Raw genomic sequence first — 21,773 nt, forward strand, 5'->3', positions numbered from 1 at the left:
TCCTGGAGAAAATTATCATGCGTTTTTCATTTTCCAGGATAGCTTCCATGTTATTACACCTCCACATATGAACAAAACCAGTCCAAATCTATAAGGGCTCTTGTGTTTTCACTGTCAAGTTGCTGTAAAACCTCTAGGTTTTCTGGTACACCTAAAAATCACCTGTCTGTGTGTTTTTGTTCACTAGTGACTTTAGAACCTGATTTAATATTTGTTTCCTGTATTAATGTGGTCCTACTGATGGACAGGGTGGAAACCAGATTCTGTTTCTTCATTTCATTGATTGTAGTTTCTCTGTCTCCTTGACATTTCAGTCATTCCTGTCTCTTTGTTGACCATAACCTTCCCAGGAACTAATCAAAATTTTAAATTTAGCATTCTAGCCGTAATCACTTGCTTCCTGCATCTTTCAGCGAGCTTCTCACTATTCCACACAGTCAATTCTAAGTGCCGTAGTCAAAATGGTCTGCAGTGGGGCTCAAGAGAAATGGAATTTCTGCCTTAATCCCAAAGTGCGATATGTTGTGAGTGTCTCATAAAGTCAGGGTAGTACTGTTTTTGTTGGTTGGGGTGAAAAGAGAGGATAGAAAATTACATGTCCACAAGATGCGTTCTGATAGAGTCAGAACCAAGAATACAGCTCACTTTATTTTGGTATTGTCTTAAATTTTTCTTTTTCTTTTCGTCCTTCCTTTCTCTTTTTTGTGGTGTAACTTAATGCATAATGAATCTACATGTGCTAAGTTAGGATATATTAACCTATTTTCTACTCTGCAGTGTTCCATTTGCATATAAATGATAAAACTAAAAGAGCACATACAACTTGTGTATCCTTCTTCCTTCCTATGCTTGATTATATCACAGTTGTTCATCCTGTCCTTTATTTCACTGTTCACGAACGGAGGGATCTAACAGGTGATATTGCTAACTTGGGCCTTGTTCTCAGTAGAAGGCTTAATTAGTGGGAAGAACTACAAAAAAAAATATGTGTCATTGTATGGTCTGCAAAACCATGGCAGGAACAGCTAGGCACGTGTCCTCAAGATGTGAGAAAAAAAATTGAAATGGATGTTCAGAAAGAAGACAGTCCTGTAGACATTAATAGATAAACCAATAAGAAAATGGGGATAGGATGAGCCAAAAAAGATCAAGATGTGTTTCTGATGGTAAAGATAGCAAGTTTTTCTACTTAAAAGAAAAAAAGGGTTATATATGCAGTTCATGAGAAACACCCACAAATAAGAACACTCAATGAGAAAACATCCAAAAATGAACACAAATGCACACAGTCAAACACACACACACACACACACACACACACACACACACACACACACACACACACACATCCTTGTAAAGGAAAAACTGGAAGACTTGGAAGATAGCTCAGTGTAGAAAGTGCTGGTTGAATTTAGATTCCTAACAACTTACATGAAAGTCAGGCATCACAGTGCACAGTACATGTCTACGGCATCCACACTTGGTGTTTGCATGGGAAGGAGACCTGCAATCAGAAGGATTTGTTGTCCAGCATTTTCTGCAAAATTGGGAGTTCCAGTGAGAAGTGCTGGTTCAAAATATGGTATAGAGAAATGGAAGAAGGCATGTGTTATCAACTTTCTGAATTTTACATACATATGACACATATAGATGATTTTATACATGTAAATGCACACATTTAAAAAGGAAAAAATAAAAATCTTGGAGACAATTTCAGATATAGTCTAATGTATTTAGTTAAAAAAACAAGAAAATGACTTTCACTTGGGAGGAGAGCATCAGCCCCTAAATTACAAACAGTAAGTCTGCTTTAACAGTGTGACTTTTGATTTTGTTAGCAAACAGGAGCTTGACTGAAGAGGACAGAGTCAGCATGTCTTAGGAAGAAGCATGGTCATAGCGATGTGAGGAGGGTGATCATTCAGAATTTCTAAGAGTTGCTATCCAGGTTAAAGGGAAAGGAACTACAGAAAACACAAAGAAATTTTTCATAAGATGCTTTAAGAGAAATATGGGAATTAGAAGTTTCTATGAATTTTAAAGTCTCAGAGAAGCTACTAGAATGGAATAGTACTATGAATTTGTGGTAATCTTGGAAAAATTCTTTTTAAAGTGTTAAGAAAAAAGATTCTCAATGCATAGAAGAAGATGCAACCGTATGATCCAGGGTTAGCTCACAAAGATGAAGTCTCTCAATGCTTGATTAGGGCTTCCACTCTACATTTTTGCTTTACCAATCAATATTTTGTGCACAGAGAATTCTGTGTTGCGTTTTATGCTCATCTTTTAATGTGATTGCTTGCTTTCTGCTCTGAGTTCATGATCATGGGGAAATGAGTCTCTGGTTGCACAGCTTGTTTTTCTCCCACTATGTGAATTATTTCTTCATCATAGTGAAGAGACTCTATAAATGTCAAGTCATCCTTTTCTCTGCTTGAATTTTCTATCTTGTGTTTGAGAATCATAACCAAAAATTCTCTGCTAATACCAATGTTCCAAAGTGTCTCTCCTCTCTTCATCTAGTCTTGCCCTTACAGCTTGCATTCACATTTTTATTTCTGCATATAATAACAGATGGGATCTATGTTCATCCCCAAGCATATGGATGTTGTAATTTCCCAACATTATTGAAGAATTCTTCCTTTAATTTAACTTTTTGAGGTTTTGGTTAAAAATTGGTAGGTTAAAAGTGCACAGGTTCACTTCTGGTTGCATTGATCTGTTTTGGTATGTATGATTTTATAATGGTACTTTGTAGACTTGATTACTAAGCTTTGTAGTGTGTTTTTGACTGTTGAAATCCCTAGGGTTATTTTTTCTCACTTATTATTGCTTTGGGTATTCAGGATATTTGGTGGTTTCATAAAGTTTATTGAGTGTTTTTTCCATTTTATGAAAAATTGGTATTCTGCTAGAAATTTAATTGAACCTATAGGTTGCTTTGGCTAATATAAACATTTTAACAGTCTTGACTGCTCAAATGCAATCCATGTGCTTGTCTTTCATCCTTTTCAAAATTATTCATCAGTGGTTTGATTTTCATTTTAGAGTTAAGAAAGTTAAATAAAAAGTAGTTTACTAACAGCATAGGTGAGATAATAACCAATCAATTGACCACATTTAGAGGACAACCATCTTTTTTTCATTTTTAATTGATTTTATTGAGATATACATTTATACGTTTTTTTTTCTCCTCCCCTTACTTCCTATCTGCCCTTCAACATTCTCCCATGGTCCCCACATTCCCAATTTATAGAGATCTTGTTTTTTCTATTTTCCATGTAGGTTAGATCCATGTATATGTCTCTTAGTGTCCCCATCGTTGTCTAGGTACTCTGGAATTGTGAATTGTAGGCTGGTTTTCTTCGTTTTATGTCTAAAAACAACTTATGAGTGAGTATATATGATATCTTTCTTTCTGTGTCTGGGTTACCTCAAACAATATGATGTTTTCTAGCTCCATCCATTTGCCTACAAATTTCAAGATGTCATTATTTTTCTCTGCTGTGTAGTACTCCATTTTGTAAATATACCACATTTTCCTTATTTATTTTTTGATTTAGGATATTTACATTGTTTCTAGGTTTGGGCTATGACAAACAATGCTGCTATGAACATAGTTCAGTATGTGTCCTTATGGTACAATTGAGCATCCTTTGGATATGTACCCAAAAGTGGTATTGCTGGGTCTTGAGGAAGATTGCTTTCTAATTTTCTGAGAAATCACCTTACTTGTAGCCAAAGGGGCTGTACCAGTTTGCACTCCCACCAGTAATGGAAGAGTGAGAACAGAAATCTTGATGTATACTTCTTGATGAACTGCTAGTGCCTCCTTCTGTTGAAAGTATTAGGCAGCATTCATATAGGAGAGATTTTAGCCTACTCGTGTTATAAATAATAATTAAGGCACATTCTTGAGCTGAAAGAACATTGTGTGAATTTTCCTGGAGAGACTAGGAGAAATTTCTATTCACCTCAGATAGGAAACTAATGGTAGACTTAAATAATAATTTCATCAGAGTCTAAGTTGGTAAATCAATGGGTTTATTGAAGTTACTCATAAACATATGAGTGAGCAGTTACTTATAGGATCAAGGATGACTCAAAAGCAGTCACAACAGTAAAAAGGCCATCTCAAACCAGGTGATGCCTCATCAAAATTGCAAGCTTGGAGCTCTTTGAATTGCAGGGAACTGATGGGTTGGGAAGTCTCCTCTTCTTAGCAGTCACTGATAGCTTTTGGTAGGCAGGAGTCTTCAGAGTTTTGTAATTTTCAGGGACCACTTGAGACTTGTGAGTTTCTTGAGACTTAATGACACTGTGGAATATTTAAATTTGGAGGAAATTACTATATAGCAAAGAATTATCAAGAATTGCTCAGTTACTCAAAATTTAGTACATATGCAAACAAATTATTTTCCTTTAGAATTTCTTTTTAATTTATTAGAGTTTAAAAAATATCAGTTTAAGCTCCCACTCCCTCCCCTCCTCCCATTCCCTCCACATGTCCACCCACTGTTTAGATCTGTACCCTATTTTTAATTGGGTTATTTAGAATTTTAATATCTAATTTCTTGAGTTGTTTATGTTTTCAAGATCAGTCCTTTGTCTGATGTGCAGTTTGTGAACACCTTTTCCCATTTAGTAGGCTGCCTTTTTGTCTTATTGACTGTGTCCTTTGCTTTACAGAAGCTCCTCAGTTTCAGGAGGTCCCATTTATTTATAGTTGCTCTCAGTGTCTGTGCTACTGTGGTTATATTTAGGAAGTGGTCTCCTGTGCCTATGCATTGAAGACTGCTTCCCACTTTCTCTTCTAATAAGTTTATTGTAGTCAGATTTACATTGAGGTCTTTGATCCATTTGGACTTGAGTTTTGTGCATGGTCATAGATATGGATCTATTTTCACTATTCTACATGTTGACATCCAGTTATGCCAGCAACATTTGTTGAAGATACTTTTTTTCATTGTATAATTTTAGCTTTTTGTTATAAATTAGGTATTTATAGGTGTGTATTAATATCAGGGTCTTAAATTTATTTCATTGGTCCTCCTCTCTGTTTTTATGCCAATACCAAGTTGTTTTAATTACTGTAGCTCTGTAATAGAGCTTGATATCAGGGATGGCGATGCCTCTGGAAGTTCCTTTTTTGTACAGGATTGCTTTGGCTATCCTGGGTTTTTTGCTTTTCCTTATAAAGTTGATTATTGTTCTTTCAAGGTCTTTGAAGAATTGTGTTGGGATTTTGATAGGGATTGCATTCAATCTATAGACTGCTTCTGGTAGGATTGCCATTTTTATTATGTTGATCCTACCTATCCAAGAGCATGGGATATCTTTCCATTTTCTGGTACCTTCTTTAGTTTCTTTCTTCAAAGACTTAAAATTCTTATCAAATAAGTCTTTCTCTCCTTTGGTTAGTGTTACCCCAAGATATTTTATGTTATTTGTGGCTATTTTAAAAGGTGATATTTCTCTGATTTTTCTCTCTCAGCTTCTTTATCATTTGTGTATAGGATGGCTACTGATTTTTCTTTGAGTTGATCTTGTATCCTGCCACATCACTGAAGGTATTTATTAGCTGTAGGAGTTATATGGTAGAGTTTTGGTCTGTAATTCTCTTTCTTGGTTGTGTCTTAGTGTGGTTTTGGTATCAGGGTAACTGTAGCCTCATAAAAAGAGTTTGGCAATGTTCCTTCTGTTATATTATGTGGAACACTTTGAGGAATATAGGTATTAGCTCTTCTTGGAACTTCTGGTAGAATTCTGCACTAAAAGCATCCTGCCATGGTTGGTTGGGAAGTTTTTGATGACAGCTTCTATTTCTTTGCAGTTTATAGGTCTACTTAAATTGCTCACTTGGGTCTTGATTTAATTTTGGTATATGATATCTATCTAGGAAATTTTCCATTTCTTTTACATTTTCCTATTTTGTAGAGTACAGGTTTTTGTAATATGACCTAATGATTCTCTGAATTTCCTCGGTGTCTGTTGTTTTGTCCCCCTTTCATTTCTGATTTTGTTAATTTAGATGTTCTCTTTCTGCCTTTTGAGTAGTTTGGATAAGGGATTGTTTTTCTTGTCGATTTTCTCAAAGAACCAGCTCTTTGTTTAAATTATTCTTTTTATTATTTTCTTTGTTTCTGTTTTGTTTATTTCAGTCCTCAATTTTATTATTTCCTGTCTTCTACTCCTCCTGTGTGAGTCTGCTTCTTTTTGTTCTAGAGCTTTCATACGTGCTGTTAAGTCACTAATGTGAGCTTTCTCCATTTTATTTATGTGGGCACTTAGTGCTATATACTTTCCTCTTAGCACTGCTTTCATAGTGTCCCATATGTTTGGGTATGTTGTACATTCATTTTCATCAAATTCAAAGAAGTCTTTAATTTCTCTATTTCTTCCTTGACCCAGGGGTGGTTCAGTAGTTCACTGTTCAATTTCCATGAATTTGTAGGCTTTCTGAGAGTAGTATTGCTGTTAAATTCTAACTTTAACCCATGGTGATCCGATAAGATACAGGGGGTTACTCCAATTTTTTTGTATCTGTAGTGGTTTGCTTGTTGCTGAATATGTGATCAATTTTAGAGAAGGTTCCAGGAGGTGCTGAGAAGTTATATTCTTTTATGTTTGGGTGGAATGTTCTATAGATGTCTGTTAAGTCCATTTGATTCATGACATCTATTAGTTCTCTTATTTCTCTGTTTTGTTTCTGCCTGGTTGACCTGTTTATTGGAGAGAGTGGACTGTTCAAGTCTCTACTATTAGTGTGTATGGTTTAATGTGTGATTTAAATTTTAACAATGTTTCTTATACATATGTGGGTGGTCTTGTATTAGGAGCAGAGATGTTCAGGATTGAGTCTTCATCTTGATCAATTGTTCCTGTTATGAGTATAAAGTGTTCTTCTCCATCTCTGCTAACTGATTTTATTTGAAAATCTATTTTGTTAGATATTAGGATAGCTACACCCACTTGTTGCTTTTGTCCATTGGATTGAAAAACCTTTTTCTAACCCTTTACTCTGAGGTAGTCTCGGTCTCTGAGGTTGAGGTGTGTTTCTTGTATACAGCAGAAGACTGGATTCTGTTTTCATATACATTCTCTTAGCCTGTTTCTTTTTATAGGTGAATTGAGTCCATTGATATTAAGTAATGTTAATGACCAGTGGTTTTTAATTCCAGTTATTTTTCAGTAGTAGTGTTTATTTCCCTTCTTTGTGTTATGCTAGTGGGGGGTTATCAGTTGCCTGTGTTTTTGTGGGTACAGTTAGAGTTGGGGAGTTTTCCTTCTAGAACTTTCTGTAGGACTGGGTTTTTGGAGATGTATTGCTTAAATCTGTTTTTGTCATGGAATATCTTGTTTTCTCCATCGATGGTGATTGAAAGTTTTGCTGGGTGTAGTAGTCTGGGCTTCCATCCATGGTCTTTTAGTGTCTGCAGCACATCTATCCCGGACCTTCTTGCTTTTGTAGTTTCTATTGAGAAGTTGGGTGAAATTTTGATAAGTCTACCTTTGTATGTTACTTGACCTTTTTCTTTTGCAGCTCTTAATATTCTTTCTTTATTCTCTATGTTTTGTGTTTTGATTATAATACAGTGAGGGAATTTTTTTTGATCCACTCTATTTCATGTTCTGTAAGCTTCGTGTACCTTCATGGGGATAGCCTTCTTTAGGTTGGGAAAGTTTTCTTCTATGATTTTGTTGAATATATTTTTGTTCCTTTAACCTTGAGTTATTTTCCTTCTTCTACTCTTAATATTCTTATGTTTGGTCTTTTCATGGTGTCCCAGATTTCCTGGATGTTTTGTATTAAAATTTTGTTCGATTTAATGATTTCTTTGACCAATGAGTCAATTTCTTCTATAGTATCTTCAGCACCTGAGATTCTTTCTTCAATCTCTTGTATTCTGTTGGTTATACTTGTCTCCATAATTACTGTTTGTTTACCCAAATATTCCAAATTTTGAATTCCCTCAGTTTGTGTTTTCTTTATTATCTGATTCAGTCTTCAAGTCTTGAACTGTTTTCTTCACCTGTTTGGTTGTTTTTTCCTGGTTTTCTTTGAGGGATTTATTAGTTTCTTCCATTTTTTGTCTTTTCTTCTATTCCATTTATTTATTTATTTATTTATTTATTTGTTTGTTTGTTTGTTTGTTTGTTTATTTTTAATTAAAAATTTCCACCTCCTCCCCTCCTCCCATTTCCTTCCCCTTCCCCCTCCTCTTCTCCCTCCCTCTCCAGTCCAAAGAGCAGTCAAGGTTCCTCTGCCCTGTGGGAAGTCCAAGGTCCTCCCCCCTCCATCCAGGTCTAGGAAGGTGAGCATCCAAACAGACTAGGCTCCCACAAAACCAGTACATGCAGTAGGACCAAAACCCAGTGCCATTGTCCTTGGCTTCTCAGTCAGTCCTCCTTGTCTGCCACATTTAGAGAGTCTGGTTTGATCACATGCTATATCAGTCCCAGTCCAGCTGGCCTTGGTGAGCTCCCAGTAGTTCAGCCCCACTGTCTCAGTGGGTGGGCGCACCCCTCGCGGTCCTGACTTTCTTGCTCCTGTTCTCCCTCCTTCAGCTCCTCATTTGGACCTTGGGAGCTCAGTCCAGTGCTCCAATGTGGGTCTCTGACTCTAGCTTCATCCATGGCCAGATGAAGGTTCTATGGTGATATGCTAGATATTCATCAATAAGGCTGTAGGATAGGGCCATTTCAGGCTCCCTCTCCTCAGATGCCCAAGGATCTAGCTGGGGACATCTCCATGGACACCTGGGAACACCTCTAGAGTCAAGACTCTTGCCAACCCTAAAATGGCTCCCTTAATTAAGATATATACTTCTCTGCTCCCATATCCATTTTTTAGATATTACTCTTCTGTCAGATGTGGAGTTAGTAAAATCTTTTCACATTCTCTGGGCAGCTGTTTTTTTTCTAATTGACAGTATCCTTTGCCTTAAAAAAGCTGGTTAGTTTCATGAAGTTCAATTTATTAATTGTTGACCTCAGTATTTGCACTATTGTTGTTCTATCAAACAAGTTGTCTCAAGGTAATCAATTTCTCTTCTAACATGTTCAGAGTATCTGGTCTTATGTTGAGGTCTTTGACAAACTTGAACTTAAGTTTTTGGCAGGGTGATTATATGGATCTCTTGGCATTTTTCTACATGTAGACATCCAGTTTGACCAGCACCCTTTGTTGAAGATGTGTATTTCAGGCTACTTTATTTTTTAAAAATTGGGTGTTCATAGGTCTGTATATTTATGTCTGGGTCTTCAGCTCAAATCTGTTGATCAGTATGTCCTATTTTATGTCAATAGCATGTGGTTCTTATTATTACAGCTCTGTAGCACAGCTTAAAATCAGGAATGGTGATACCTCCAGTAGTTCTTTTATTTTTCAGGATTGTTTTAGGTATCCTGAGGTTTTGTTTTTCCATATAAAGTAGAGAATTTCCTTTCTAGATCATTGAGCAATTGTTTTGAAATTTTGTTGGAGATCACATTGAATCAGCAGATATATTTTGGTAGGATTTTCATTTTTTACTACATTAATCCTACCAATCTATGAACATGGAAGGACCTTCTATGTTATGATGTCTTCTTTAATTCCTTTCCTCAAAGACAAAGTTTTCATCCTAAAAGATTTTTCACTTGTCTGGTTGGAGGTACTCCAGGATATTTTATATTATTTGAGGATATTATGAATGGCGTTGTTTCCCTGATTTCCTTTTCAACCCATTTGCCATACTTATGTAGGATAACTACTGATTTTTTTTTGAGTTAGTCTTGTACTCATGTTTTTTTACTGAAAATGTTTAACAACTCTTATGAGTTCTAGGTAGAATTTTCAGGATAATTTATGTATAGTATTATATCATCACCAAACAGTGATACATTGACTTCTTTTCTAATTTGTATTCCCTTGGCCTCCTTTAGTTGTCTCGTTCCACTAGTCAGTACTTCATGTACTGTATTGAACAGATATGGAGAGAGTGAACAGCCTTGTCTTGTTCCTGATTTTAGTGGAATTGCTTTGAGTTTCTCCCCATTTAACTTTATGTTGGATGTTGGCTTGCTGTAAATTACCTTTATTAGGTTTAGGTAGTGCTCTGAACTTTCCTCTTAACATAGCTTTCATTGTGTTGCATAAGTTTGGGTATGCTATACATTCATTTCCACTGATTCCTGGAATTCTTTAATTTATCTTTCTTTCTCTTTCTTTCTCTCTCTCTCTCTTTCTCTCTCTTTCTCTTTCTTTCTTTCTTTCTTTCTTTCTTTCTTTCTTTCTTTCTTTCTTTCTTTTTTCTTCCTTGATACAGTGGTCATTCAGAGGAGGGTTTTTCAGTTACCATGAGTTTTTAAGCTTGCTATTGTTTCCATTGTTGAAATTCAGCTTTAATCTGATAGGATTTAGTAAATTATTCCAATTTAGTTATATTTGTTCAGACTTGCTTTGTAACAAAGCATGTGGTCAGTTTTGGAGGAAGTTATGTAAGGTGCTAAAATGGTATATTCTTTTGTTATTGTTTGAACTATTTTGCAAATATTTGTTAGGTCCATTTGTTTTTAAAGACTGTTAGTTCTAGCAATCTCTAGGTTTTTTCTGGATGTCCTGTCCATTAGTGAGAATTGAAAAATCATATTCCCCTCTGTATGCTGTGAATACCATTGGTTAATGAAGAAGCTGTTTGGACCTATTTCAGTGCAAAATAAGACAAGGTGAAAAATCTAAGCAGATAGAGGAGGAGAAAGTAGGTGGAGTCAGGGAGAAGCCATGTACCTGCTGCAGGGGACAGATGCTGGACACTGGACGAAAACTTGCCAGTAAACCACAACTATGTGGTGACACACAGATTAATAGAAATGGGTTAATTTAAGATGTAAGAGCTAGCTAGCAATACAGTTGAGCTATTGGCCAAACAGTATTGCAAAGAATATAGTTTCTGTATGATTATATCTTAATTTAACCCATTTTTAGTAATCTACGTATTGCCATGAGGCTATGGCTTACCGGGTAAAGTTCTGGCATCTGTGCCCAGTGGCTTCTTAATTACTCTGCTTCCTTTCTCACAGCATTCAGTTTAGTTTTCTCTGCCTACCTATGTTCTGCCATATCAATAGGCCAAGGCAGTTTTTTTATTAACCAATGGTATTCACAGCATACAAAGTGGAATCTCACATCAGGTCTGGGTGACCGGTAATGAAAGAGTGACCTACAGAGAGTAGCATATCAAAGTCTCTCACTCTCAGTGTGTAAGAGTCAACATGTAATTTAAGCTGTACCTATGTTTCTTTTACAAATGTAGGTGCCCTTACGTTTGGGGCATAGATGTTAAGAATTGAAATGTCATGCTGGTGGAATTTTTCATTTGTTGAGTATATAGCATCCTTCTTCATCTCTTTTGACTAATGTTGATTTGAAGTCTATTTTGCTAGCTATCAAGATAGGTATACAAGATTGCTTCTCTTAGTTTCATTTGCTTGGATTATCTGTTTCCAACTGTTTACCCTGAGGTAATGTCTATCCTTGATGTTTTTGTATGATTCTTAGATATAGCAGAAGGATGGATCCATTCTGTTAGTCTGTGTCTTTTTTATTGGGGAGTTGATACCATTGATATTGAGAGATATCAAGGATGAATATTTCTCAATTCCTGCTATTTTGGTGTTGTTGTTGGTTGTGGTCTGTATATGTGACTGTGTTAGTGTATGTTTGTGTGTGTGACTTTTGGGTTTGTGGGTATGAGGATTTTTATTTTCTATAATATTCATGGGTATAGGGTATAGTTAAACTCCTTGAGTTAGAGTTTTCTTTCTAGAACTTTCTGTAAGGCTTGATTTGACAATATTGCTTAAATTTGAATTGATCATAGAATATCTTGTTTTATCCATCTATGATGATTGAAAGTTTTGCTGGATATAGTAGTCTGGGATGGCAACTGTGGTCTCTTGGAATCTGCAATACAGGTTTCCAAGTCCTTCTGGCTTCTACAGTGTCCACTGAGAAGTTAGCTTTCATTCTAATAGGTCTGTTTTTATATGTTATTTTGTCTTTTGCCTTGCAGCTTTTAATATTCTTCTTCTTGTTGTTTTATATGTTTAGTGCTTTGATTATCACATAGCCAGTTTTGATTGGATCTATTTGGTATACAGTATGGTTCTTGTAACTTAATAGAAATCTCTTTCTTTAGGTTAGAAACATGTTCTGTGATATTGTTGTAAATATTTTCTGGACCTTCTATCTGGGATTTTTTCTTCCTATTTTTCTGTTACTCTTAGGTTTGAACTTTCATATTGCCCCAGATTTTCTGTATGTTTTGTATCAAGAACTTTTTAAACTTAACATTTTCAATGACTGAGGTGTCCATTCCTTCTACTGTATCTTTGATGCCTGAGATTCTGTCTTCCATCTCTTTTATTCTATTGGTAAAGCTTGACTCTGTAATTCCTCTTCACATTCCTAATTTTTTTTTTTGCTTTTTGTTTTTTGAGACAGGGTTTCTCTGCAGCTTTAGAGCCTGTCCTGGAGCTAGCTCTTGTAGACCAGCTGGTCTCGAACTTACAGAGATCCGCCTGCCTCTGCCTCCAGAGTGCTGGGATTAAAGGCGTGTGCCACCACCGTCCGTCCTAAATTTTTTTATTTCTAGAGTTCCCTTAGTTTGTGTTTTCTTTGTTGCTTCTATTTTCATAATCACGTCTTGAACTGTTTTAGTTATTTACTTTAACTTTATTTTTCTTGGCTTGAACTGAGGAATTAATTAATTTACTTTAATTTTTTGTTTATGTTTTTCCAGATTTCTTTAGTGATTTATTCATTTTCTCTTTAAAGACATCTATAATTTTCACTTAGTTGGTTTTAAGGTTTTTTTAACTTGTGTTTCAGCTATGTTAGAGTATTTAGAGTCTATTGTATTACCAAAGCTTGGCTCAGGTGGAAATATGTTGTCCTAGCTATTGCTGAGTATGTTCTTATATTGGCATCTATGTATCTAGTTTTGTAGGAATTAGAAATTTAAGTGCTGATTTCTGAGTTTGTATTTAATGGGTGGGTGTTTTGTTCCTTGGTATGTTTCTTTTCTGGATTTTTTAGAGTGTATGTTGGGCGTGCGTTCCCTATTTGACTGGCATGTTCAGCTGTTAGGTTCAAGGGAAGTACTTGCTGGGATGGTCCTTGGGATGGGGATCCACTGGAGGCATGGGCAATGAGAAAGGGAGGCTGAAGCTGGTGCTTTGTCGCAACACTAGGAATGAATCTGAAGATTGGTTCTGAGAAAATAGAGATATTGGTGAAAATCTGTGGGTTGCCTACCTGGTCTTCTGGTAGAAGTGGTCACTATTCTAACTCCTTCAATGTATACACACAACACACACACATACACACACGCACACACACACACAATCACAAATACATATATACATTCATACACAAAACTTTTAAAGTAGTAGGGTTTATTTGTCATTGTTGAAATGTCTTTAGGGTTCCCTACCATACTTCCTCCTCTACTATATCATCCACACCACCCATGCACATAGTTCCACAGACATGATAGGATTATGTGAGTTAATTCCCCATCTATACTGAAAAAGAGTCTGTTTTTGACCAAGACTGTTTCTATAGATTCCAGAATTTGTTTTCGCAAAGAAGCCTATGTGATAGCACTACATGTGATACTTTACATAAAGGTTTCATGGCTTCTAATATAGAATTTAGCCACTTCACAAGTATTATTTACATACCAGGAGTTAAGAAATAATTTTGTTTAATTTATATTTGATAAAATACATAGTCATTTATATTTTATCTCCAATTTACTTATACTTCCTAGTACTGTATTTACTATTTACTTTTGCCTCATGGTAAAATTAGAGATATTATTTGCTTCTGAAATTAAATCAATTAGAAAATGCAAGTATCAGCACAGGTAAGAATTAATCTACCTGTATTGCATTTGTTTCTTCATGCTCTTTCACTCATTTACTAAACACACACTTAGCGGGTATCTAATAATGCATATGGTTCTAGGATTAAGTAAAAATAGAGGAAGCAGAAAGTCTGGATAGTGTCTATGGCATGAGCAAATATATTCACTTCAATTGGCGCAATGGGAACAGACCAAGAAGCAATTTCACACGTGTCTAGTTTAGTGAACCAGTAAGTTTATTAGGTTACTTACAGAAGCATGAAAAACTCAAAGGTTGCTACATCAATAAAAAGCCTATTCCATCCAGCATGGGTGCTGACTTACAAAAGTTATATTCTCTTTCTTGGAGTTATATTCTCCTTGCATGACTTATAAGCAGCTTTCTGGTTGGACTATCTCCTCTCAAGAAACTCTTACTTCTATAAAACCTGAAGGAGGAGTCTTGTAATTTTTCTAAGTTTCAGGAATCTCCTAAGACTTGTGAAGTGTATGTCTCTTTCTGTCTCTGTCGCTGTCTCTCTCTGTCAATAGTTATCATGAACAACTAGATATAAGTAAGTGGGAGGAATATAGAGTAACATTGGAGTTTCAATTGGAGAGAGGAGGAAAGAATGAACACAGATGCATTTAGCTACAGACCTATAGAGTTTCATAGTAAAGGCACTGAATACACAGTTTTGCAGTGTGTTTGGAGGTTTGAGTCACTTAATTATTTTGAAACATATCTCCTGTACAGGTGATAATAGCTTGCTTCTGAGAGTGTAATACTTTCTAACTTTAGTATTAAACTTGAGCCTGCAGTTTGCTCCTAGTTTCTACTTTACCCAGAGTATGCCCTCTGTATTAGCAGTCATATATCTATAATCACATTGTAAGGTCCTCAAAGGCAAAGACCTTGCTTTTAGTCTTTGGTATTAGGTTGAGTGATTGGTGCAAAGTAACAAATCAATAAATGATTGTCAAGTGAGTGAGTGACTGTGTAGGCAACTCAGTCTTGCACAAATACAATTATGATATTGCATGGGAAATGATGTAGTAACAGTATTGACAAAATTGGTTGATGAGGAGTAGCCTTCCTGGGCTAGTTTGGAAAGCACTGTGGACTCATTTCACTAGAGATTAATAACGTGTTACATAAACAAGAGGAGGAAAAGCACAAATGAGCAAGTGTGTGTATGAGTAAAGAGGAAGACAAGTGCATTTCAAAAACTGAATGTGACTGGAAAAGAGATGCGTGGTGTTGATACCTGGGAACAGGAAGGACACCGTGGGGGTATAAGTTAAGAGTGTTTTACATCTTTGAACTCTGAAAGAGCAGCCCAGACAAACTAAGGACTCAGCAGGGACAGAAGACTTTCCAGCTACACTAATGAGTACTCCAGCCTTGTCTATAGTATGCACTGATCCTGAATAGTCTAGGGTAAAAAGAGACATTTATCTAGGGCAACACTGATTGTTTAATATTTTTAATTCTTTCAGAAGCCATTCATAAAATAAGAGTGTTTTATATCTTTGAATTCTGAAAGAGCAGCCCAGATAAACTAAGGACTCGGCAGGGACAGAAGACACTCCAGCTACACTAACAAGTACCCTGGCCTTGTCTAAGGCAAAAAGTGGCAGTTATCTAGGGCAGCACTGATTGTTTAATATTTTTAATTCTTTCAAAATCCATTCATAAAATTTAACCCTTTCCCACTGCAAATCCCAGTGTTTGTTAGTGAAGGAAATGGAAGCTGGAATTTATCATTTCAGGATAAACTACCTCAGTTGTGTGTGCACTTATACACAATCATCTATTTAGCTCTCTCATGTATACATATATATGAGATACACAGATATATATCATATATACATGCACGTATTATATATATATACACCTGTGTGAGATACACATATATACATTATATATATATGAGATACACAATATACCCATTATATATATATATATATATATGTATGTATGTATGCATAATAATACACCTATCTGTCTCATTATACAAAACAGGCTTCTAGAAGATAACAAAAAACCATAACAAAATAAAATAGAATAAGATAAAATTGAAACCACTATATATGGAAGTTAGACATGACAATTCAACAGAAAAATAAAAATTGAACAAAAAAACAAATGGGAAAAGACAAAGAAAAGTAGGTCCATTCCTTTCCAGAGCCAAGAGTCCCATAAAAGCACTAAGCGGAAAGCTAAAGTGTACGTGCAGGGAGCCTGATGCAGACTTGGGCAAGCCCTGCACATGTGTTTCAGTCTTGTGAGTTCATATGAGTGTTGCTCAGATGTTTTTATTTAAATTTTTACTCTTCTCTCATATATTACATCCTCACTGCAGTTTCCCCCACCTTAGACAAGAGCAGGCCTCCAAAGAACATAAACCAAACACAGCATAGCACGCTACAATAAGACCCAGCCCATATGATCACATCAAGGCTGGATGAAGCAACCCAGTAGGAGAGACAGGGTCCCACAGGCAGACAAAAAGGTTAGACAGCCCTTGCTCTTACTGTTAGGAATGTCGCAAAACAGCAGTTAGTCAGACATATGCAGAGGATCTAGGTCAGAAGCCTATAAGCTCCCTTATCTCTGCAATTCTCCTGAGCCTCAGTCACTTAATTCTGTGAATCTTGTTCTCCTGGTGTCCCTGTCCCCTCTGAGCCTTCCTGCTCTTCCTCTGCAGGGCTCTCTGTTCTCTGCCTAATATTTGACTGTGGGGCTTTGCACTTGCTCCCATCAGTTGCTGGATGAAATCTCTCTGGGTCTATCTGATGACAATTCTGCTAGACTCTAGACCTAGAGCACTAGGCAGGCAGGACAAACTGTAGGCTGATGATTGGTGGCTGGCTTGGTATCCGCATCCCTCCACTTGACGCCTTACATGTTTACAAAAGGTAGCCAGTTGAGGTTCCATGTCCCTCATTACCAGGAGCCATTGCAATGATTACTCTTGTAGATTCCTTGGCATTTCTACTGCCCTAGGTTTCCATGTCTCCCCCAAATGCCCATTTCCCCAATTCCAGTCATTTCTTCCAGGATTTTCTCCCTTCCTCCCTTCTCTGATCTTTCTTATTCCCAACCCCACCCATCCCCAGTTCACTGGTGAAATATATTCTAATTCCCTTTCCCAGAGAGATCTTTGTGTGTCCCCAATCCTCTTAATCCCACTTTGCTATTTATCCTCTCTGGGTCTGGAGACCATAGCATAATTATCTTTTTTTCTAATAATCTATAGCTAATACAGGTATATCTAATATCCACTTATAAGTGAGAACGTATAGTGCTCATGCTCAGTTGTTTTCAGAAGGCCTTATTCTGGTGTCCTCTCTCCTGTGTCACTGGCTCCCACCCCCTACTGCCTTTCCAACTACTACCTTCTTTTCCACTGTGTTTGCTGTGCTCTGAGGGAAGGAATTTTGTGGAGACATCTTATTTAGAACTTTGGAACACTGCTTTTTTTTTTTTTTAAGGTGTTAAAAAGATTTTTAAAGCTTCCTGTGATTTAAGGCAGGTGAGAAAACCTGAGCAGGGAGACAGCAAAAGCTGAGTCTCGGACAGGGACTGAGGAGATGAGGACTATATTGATCCTTTCTCTAGTGTTTAAGCCTCAAGGTGTCAAACTTTGGCTGGTGCTTCCTTGACCTAAATCTTAACTGCTTTGGGCGTGCTTGTTCAACTGTTTCTCCAACTTCAGTAGCGAACCTGGTTAATTGTGGAGCTCAATAAATGATTGTTATACAGAGTGAGACCTTACCTCATTTACAGAATGAAGCAAATTAAAACAAGAAAATCACTAAGAAAAATTCAAGTGTTCCCATTTTATTATTTCAGGGCTTTAATTTCTAAGTTTTTGTAATACTGGCACGTTCATAAAAGAGAAAGACCTCATATGTGTATGTTGCTTAACCACTTACAAAATGATTTTGTATATTTCATTTTTAAAATTTAGTCAACCCCAAAATTAAAAAAATAAAAATAAATAAATAAATAATAGAAATAAGTAAAAATAAATAAAAAATCAACAAATTTTAAAAAATTTAAAAACACAAAAAAACCAAAACACAAACAAACAAACAAAAATCTAGTCACCCTGAGAGATAAGTTAAATCAAATATACTATAGACCTACAATAATGCAAACAGCCTGGTATTGACATAAAAATAGACAGGAGGACCAATGGAATCAAATTAAAGACCTGGATATCAAACCACATACCTACAAATACATGATTTTTGACAACGAAGCTTAAAATATGAAACAGAAAACATAAAGCATATTCAACAAACTGGATATCAACATGTAGAAGAATACAAATACATTTATATCTATCACCATGCACAAAACTCAAGTCCAAATAAATCAAAGACCTCATCATAAAACCAACCACACTAAACCTCATAGAAGATAATGTGGGAGGTACACTTAAATGCATTGGCACAGGAGACCAATTCTAAAATATAACCCAGTAGCATAGACACTGAGAGCAGCAATTAATAAATGGGACCTCCTGAAACTGATAAGCTTTTGTAAAACAAAGGACACAGTCAGCAAGACAAAATGGCAACCTACAGATTGAGAAAAGTTCTTTACCAACTTGACATCATACAGAGGCCTGATCTCCAAAATATACAAAGAAATAAAAAAAATTGACATAAAAATAACAATCAAATAAAAAAATGGGATACAGACCTAAACAGAGAACTCTCAACAGATGAATCTAAAGGGCTGAAAGACACTTAAGAAAATTCTCAACATCCTTAGCCATCAGAGAAATGCAAATCAAAACAACTCTGAGGTTCCATCTTAAACCTATCAGAATGGCCAAGATAAAAACATTGATGACAACTTATGTTGGAAAGGATGTGGAGTAAGGGAAATGCTCCTCCTTTGCTGGTGGGAATGCAAATTTGTATAACCACTTTGAAAATCAGTATGGCGATTTCTCAGAAAATTATGGAATAATCTGCTTCAGGACCCAGCAATAACTCTGTTGGGTATATACCCATAAGACCCTCAATCATACCACAAGGACATGTGCTCAACTATGTTCATAGCAGCATTATTTGTATAGCCAGAACCTGGAAACAACCTAGATGTCCCTCAACCAAAGAATGGATAAAGAAAATATGCTACATTTGAACAATACTCCACAGCAGAAAAAAAAAAAAAATGAAATCTTGAAATTTGCAGGCAATGGATCTAGATCAATGGATCTAGAAAAAAACATATTGAGTGAGGTAACCCAGACCCAGAAAGACAAATATAATGTATATTCATGCATAAGTGACTTTTAGACATAAAGCAAAGAAAAACCAGCCTATAGGCCACAACCCCAGAGAAAATCGACAACAATGAGGACCCTAAGACATACATGGATCTACATAGAAAGGTAAAAAAGACAAGACCTTAGTAAATTGGGAACACTGGAGTCACAGAAAAGGGTAGAATGGGAGAAGGGGGGAAGGGTGGAGTGAAGAAAAATGTCTAGCTCAACTAAAAAAATAATAAAGAAACTAAAGCTTAATATAGAAGTCAATAAAGTAACAGAATCTGGATTTAAATTCTAATCTGACTTGTTTGTAAACTGAGTATTTTCCCACTATTTTGAGAGCCAAATTTTTATCTGTGGTCTGTCTTTGTAATGCATCTAGCTACCCTTCAATAAGACTGTGGAATACAACCTATTGTGCTGTTAAATTTGCACACAGCATACTTGAAAACTCTGACAAAGTGCCTACTAATAAAAATAAAATACTTTCACTTTTTGTGACATTTTTTAAAGCTCAAGTGTTTCAGTTAACTCTTATGGTGGATATACACTCTGGTGGCTGTGGCCTCCTATCTGAAAGACATGAGAACCCCTTCTAAGTCGCTTGCAGATGTCTTTGTTTTGAGTTTCTTGAGGAAATTTATTCTTGTCAGTAGATATACATTACTGACCAGAGACATTAGGTAAGTTGATTGTAAATGAAATCAAATTCTGAGAGATCATAGGACGACTGAGTTTCAAACACTCCATTGGAATTCCTTGGGTAAAGGCTCAGTTACAGTAAAGTAAAGCATCTGACTAGCAAGGCTCAAAGAGGTAGTAGGCAAATACAATGTTCTCTTGTATGATTGCTCTGGGGAGTACAGATCAGCTTCTACATCTGTTGGGAAAATAACATTAGGGTTCATTTGTCACTGGTCTATTATTGTTTTGATAAGTTACTGCTGAAACCAGTAATCAGTGAAGTTGGAGGCATCGTATTTCCTGTTTGAATAGGAGTGAGGCAGAGACACAAAGAAAGATTCCATCTTAATGTGTCCTATATTTTCTTATTCACATTTTGCAAGCTAGTATCTCTTACTTGGTCATAGCGTAGATGTAACTTCCAGGATAGGTCAGTAACATAGTGCAACATAAAAAGTAATTAGAGGAAACTAGATTAGCTGGCCTTTCCTTTTATAAAAGCCGTTGCATACAGTAGAAGTTCTTCTTGCATGAACAAATGGAAAATCTTTAGTGGGTCTCTGAAATCTGTCTTTGAGAATAGTGGTATTTTGTTTGCATTGCAGCTGAATATCACTTCAACCACTAAACCTACAGGTACGCTGCACTGTAAAAGTTTCTTGGAGAGAAAATCAAAGATGTCCAGAATCACACAAAGTCCTTGATCTTGAGCAGCAAAGTGTTACCGTTTGCTTTGAGGAATCTGGACACACCTAAGCTCATTTAGAGAGGAATTTTGGTCCATTGTGAAAGGAACATGCTTTAGTTAAGAATGAGTTCTTGGAATCTTGCTTTCACTGCCTTCAATGACTCTCTAGTAAACATGCATTTCTATGCTTAGAACTGGGAATTTAGGAACATAGACCAATGCTGAAATTAATTGTCTCCTACTCATACAAGCTGCTATTGTCTGAGTAAAGGCTATACCCTGCCATTAATTCTTATCCTACAGTTCCTACTTATTGCAAAGGGACTGCTACACCCAAATTAATGGCAGAGAATGTCCCCAGGTGCTGGGATGTTTGCAAGTTGTGGCTCTCAAAACCATGAATTAGACAGTCACAATATATGGGTACAAGTGACATCGGAAGGCACTTTAACCCTCCATCTTCCAAAGTTATGGCCAAAGATGCCCCAGTGTGGTTATCATTTATTTTCTACTGAAATTTCTTATTCCCTGTAAGTTTGTGCTCTGAATTTAACACTGTGTGATTATGTTTCTCTGAGGATGTGCTGTATGTACTGTTGAATAGCTATGAATATCATTGTGTATCCTCTGATCAGACAATCATTTTTTTTCTTGCCTCAGGGTCTCACATACCACATAACTAGTCAGGGGGCTGGGCGATTCTCTTAGTGCCCAAGATTATTTGCAATATTTTTATTCTGTAGTTTAGTTGCAGTATAGTGAAAGCCTCAAGTATTCATGCCAGGTCTCAGAATATTTGGTTAAGAGTAATTCTTAACACAAATGATATTTATGTAGTTACTAAATCATTTTTATATTTTGTCTTTCTTTGATATTCACAGCAACAGTGAAAGTGAGCTGACAGAATCACAAACTACTGGCCATGGATGGACATAACACATTCTGATGACCGTTCACATACCTACTTGTTATATAACATCTTTTCTCTCGGGGAGTTTAAATTCTTGTACTTCTATTCAGTGGCTATCAAAACAGTATAACCCTGTGGGTTAAATAACTGTTGAAAATACACCCCTACCTCTTTCTTTGAATTCAAAACAACTTTAGTTACAAAAATTTTTCTCTAGCAGAAGAGCTGTGTTTCGTTCTAAAAGTTCAGAAATTTTTTATGGAATTTATATTCTTTGTTCATCCCATTATTTTTTAATAGCT

This window comes from Arvicola amphibius, chromosome 11 (assembly GCF_903992535.2).
Source record: "Arvicola amphibius chromosome 11, mArvAmp1.2, whole genome shotgun sequence".
Taxonomy (NCBI): Eukaryota; Metazoa; Chordata; class Mammalia; order Rodentia; family Cricetidae; genus Arvicola; species Arvicola amphibius.